Raw genomic sequence first — 4,456 nt, forward strand, 5'->3', positions numbered from 1 at the left:
ACATTATTTTTTAAATCAGGAAAAAGTCATTGAAAATGGATGTGTTTTTATTTCTACCTTTAATCCCTCAATACATATGTATTGGGTCCCTATCAGGTAGGACACAGTGATTGGCACTGGGGCCACACAGATAAAGCAAGTATTTTTAAATTCTTTTACAAGATTGCGGAGGTTGCTCAGGCAACCATTATGCAGGATGTATATTTTTTAATTTTTATTTTTTTAAGGCGAGGCAACCCTTGGTTCACCTCACAGCTTGCAAGGACCTTATCAGCTTACAATCCTATATATATTTTTTTACGCCTACAGCACCTGGTCTTCCTAGGTGGTCTCCCATTCAAGTACTAATCAGGCCCGACCCTGCTTAGCTTCTGAGATCAGACATCAAGCTTGTTCAGGGTGGCACGGCTGTAGACCATGGACCATGGGTCCACTGGGGCGCGAACCCAGGACCTTCTACATGTAAAGCAGACGTGCTAACTGCTACACTATGTAACCATGTCCCAGATATAGCAAATAGACCCTGTGCTTGAGCTCTTGGAACTGACAGCCTAAGGCATACTTACGAGTGTGTATGAACTTGCTCTCTGTCATGTGGCCATGGCATGGGGACATTGGAGAGGGTACAAGGGTCCTGACTTGGTCTGAGGCCTCTGAGAAGTTTGGCTTGCAGAAACCACATTTGAGTTGAAATTGGAAGAGTAAGTTGGGGTTAACTAGATAAGCACTGTGCGAAGGGCTTTCTAGGCTGGAGGGGTGGTGCAAAGGCCTTGAGGCAGGATGGAGAGGTCTGAAGAAAGACACAGGAGGAGGTACGGCCTATTCTGAGGGGGTTTTAGATCTCTTCTTAGTTGAGGGCTTTATCAGGGAGGTGCCACCAAAAAGTTTTTAAGCAAGGGAGTGAGGTGATAAATTGTATATTTTAAAGTAACTGCAGGAAAACAGTTGGGAAAAGGAAGACAGAAAGCAGACAGACCTGATAGAAGGCCCTTGAGGCCAGGACCAGGGTGGGGAGGGGAGGCAGAGGGAAATACTGGAGTCTAGAGACCCAGCTTCATTTCAAACTGCAAAGGGGCATCTAGGTGGTTGGTGGGGATATGCCTGGAGTGTCTTGCAGCCTGTATGGTTACCTGGTTGTCTTTTGCTGACTCAATGGCCAGGTATAACCTGGCCTCAGTTGATCTGAGCAGAAGGGGAAGAAGCCCCTTGCAGCAAGGAAGCTTGTCTGAGCTATAGGCCCTGAGAATGACCAAATCTAGAGGACGGAAGCCAAGACAGCCTGGCTAGTAAAGCACAAAGAGATGAGGTGGCTGTCTTTCCCAGAGTTGTCACTTTAAACTGCACAGTTTGGAAGAGTTGACTTGCCCTAGCTACCCTGCTGATCCAGAAAAGTTAAAGTCATGGGGAAAGGCGGTGAGGGAAGGACAGAACATTTTTAATAAGGTGATGTTCATTAATCAAGTGCCTACAAAATACAGCATGCCACAGCCTCATTATTTGATTTCTGACCTTTTTTTTTTTTGACATATTAAGTGCAATCTCACACCTCTCCTGAGAGGGCTCTTGGAGGACATTTTCTCTGACAAGACCCCTCGCTGTAGCCTCCTACTGATACAATGTTGGCTTCTCTCTGAGAGCCAGTCTGTCGTTCTCGGCTATTGCCCTCTGAGCCGTCTCCCTCCCTCAACTCCCGGGATTCTGTGGAATCTCACTTCTGTTCCTCAATGTCTAGGCTGTCTGGTTAGAGCAAGGAGTCCTCTGATCCATATCTGGGCCAGGCGGTCTGCATGTATGTAGGCTGAATAAATATTCTGTCTTGCACGTAGTAATATGACCATTTTCCAAATACCTACAGTGCTGCTGTGAGGAGTAAAATATGGTATTATCAAGCCTTACATAATTCCCAGTTGATATATGTCATTATGTGTCGTTTTTAACAGATACTAAAAGTGTAGCAAGGAGGAGAAGTTTTTGGACCTTATAAGAAGTGAGCCTCATGTATGAGCAGGTTGGGAAGCAGTGTTCTGAGAGTTGACCACTTTGGGATAGGGACCGTGATATTTCTGTGGGTCTGCCTGTCAGGTTTGCCAACAGCTATGGTCTGGGAGGATGTTCAGAGATGCCAGCTGATTCTCTGCAGCTGGGGCCACATCTGCCACAGCCTAACACCTTCGAATGTCCCCAGCTCTTGGCTGGCATTTGCAGATTTTGGATGCTATCCCAGGGCACTGGGATGGGTTTCACAATGTCCCTGTAGGATGCAGAAAATCTTCTGGTGACCCCAGGCTTAAAGGAGAGGAGGAGATGGAATCAGATTCAAGGATGTTCACCCTTGTCTCTCCCACTCTCTAATCTAACTGGTGGTGGGGAAATTCTGATGTAGGGCTTAGATCAATCACAGTGGCTCAAGTGGGTGGGGATACACATGGGGTCCCATGCTTTGTCTGAAATGTTTTCTTCCACAAAACTTGAGCTTGAGCAAACATCAAATACTTGCTGGTACTGGTACCGTGCTTGAAGGTTTGGTCTGTGTGATATGGCAGACCCTCTGGACGGTTTATACACACTGCCTTCTCTCTTGCTTTCCTCTATTATAGAGGATGGTAAGTACAGACATGTGGTCTCCCAGGTGGTGACCATGTGATCCAGATCTGGCCGACTGGCTATAAAAGGAAGCTTTTGATAAAGGGTCATTTCAGCTGGCATGCCCCTTTAGTCCTTTGTCGTACCCCACCTCCATCTTTCTGTCTATGCCTGGAGGTACAGCAGCTATATTATGATCATGGGGACAAAAGTTACATGCTTAGGATGCTAGAGAAGAAGACAGAAGAAACCTGGTCTTCAGAGATATGGTTGGGCTGCCATGCTAGTTGTAGATAGCCATTCTCTTTATTCCTTTTTGTATGAAGCAAACAAATCCCTTACTTATTTAAGCCATGGCTTGTTGGGTTTTCTGTAGCTTACCAAATTACTAATCTAAATGACACACATGATTTTATCCTCAGAACAACTCAATGGGGGTAGAATTGACCTCTATTTTACAGATGAGGAAATAAGTTCAGAGGGTTCAAATAATCAAGGTCAGACAGCCAGTTAGTTGCCGAGTTAAGGTCTGAATGCAGGACTGTCTGACCTCAAAACCTTTCTATACTTTTTCTATACTACCTCCTTCCATGCAGTACAGAATGGGGCCCAGTGGTGGAAACCCACTTAGGGTATGGAGTGAGACACGGATGTTTCATATGGGGCTCATGAATAGCAGTGAGAATTTTCCCTATTATTGTGATTGGTGTTCTTGCCATGATTACAAACAAGCTATGCTTTCTGTTATGGGTTGAATTGAGTCTCCTGCAAATTCACATGTTGACGTCCTAGTCCCCAGGACCTCAGGATGTGACCTTATTTGGAGAGACAGTCTTTACAGAGATAATGAAATTAATGTGAGATCATTAGGGTGGGCCCTAATCCAGTATGACTGGTGTCCTTATAAGAAGGGGAAATTTGGACACAGATACTCACAAGACACAGACGATGTGAAGAAACACAGGGAAAAGAAGGCCATCTACAAGTTAAGGAGAGAAGCCTGGACAGATCTTCCCTCATAACCCTCAGAAAGAACCAACCCTGATGACACATTGATTTTGGACTTCCTTCCAACCTCTAGACTGTGAGACAATAAATTTCTGTTGTTTAAGCCACCCAGTCTGTGGTACCTGGTCATGGCAGCCCAAGAAAACTAATCTGCCCTCCTAGGTGAATTTCTCCTGTTCTTATTAATCCTCCCTCTTGCCTTGTGTATCAGTCAGCTATTGTCGTAATTGTGCTGTGTAACAAGCCATCACCAGAATCCGTGGCATATAACCATAAGCATTTATTCATATTCATGTACTTGCTGGTCAGCTGGGTTTGGCTCTAGGCTATGGGTTGGATTCAGATCTGCTCCATGTGTCTTTCATCCTCATTGGACCATTGGGCCACCAGGGGCATTTTCTTTTCATGGTGATGGCAGAAGCACAAGAAGCCAAGCTCAGCCACACCAGCACATTTTAAGACTTTGCTCGTATTACAGTCTGGTAACATCTCGTTGGCCAAACTAGGTCATGTGGTCCACCACCACATCAGTACTGTGTATGTGTGTGTGTGTGTGTGGGGGGGGGGACAGCAGTATACTCTGACCCATAGAGGAAGGGGGAAGGGGTGAATATTTATTAAACTATAGCTCAAATTATCCTCCTTAGAGGTGTTCTTGCCTTGGAATAAACCCACATATTCTCTTTCCTATTTGACTTAAACTAAGCCTTCTCACTTCTTCCCACCCTACGTATGCTTTTGTGGCATTCCTCCTACCTCCTCAATGCCTTTTCCTTCCCAGCCTTCTGTACCAATTAGAATGATTTCAACTGCATGTGACAGAAAGTCCAGCTCAACTTGGCGTAAACAATAAAGAGATGTAATG

The 4,456-nt window shown here is 45.2% G+C and overlaps 1 pseudogene; it reads right to left on the bottom strand.

The window, feature by feature from the left end:
- Nucleotides 1-300: 300 nt before the first annotated feature.
- On the bottom strand, nt 301-416 carry LOC112484926 (annotated as a pseudogene).
- Nucleotides 417-4,456: the final 4,040 nt, after the last annotated feature.

This window comes from Pteropus alecto, unplaced genomic scaffold (assembly GCF_000325575.1).
Source record: "Pteropus alecto unplaced genomic scaffold, ASM32557v1 scaffold28, whole genome shotgun sequence".
Taxonomy (NCBI): Eukaryota; Metazoa; Chordata; class Mammalia; order Chiroptera; family Pteropodidae; genus Pteropus; species Pteropus alecto.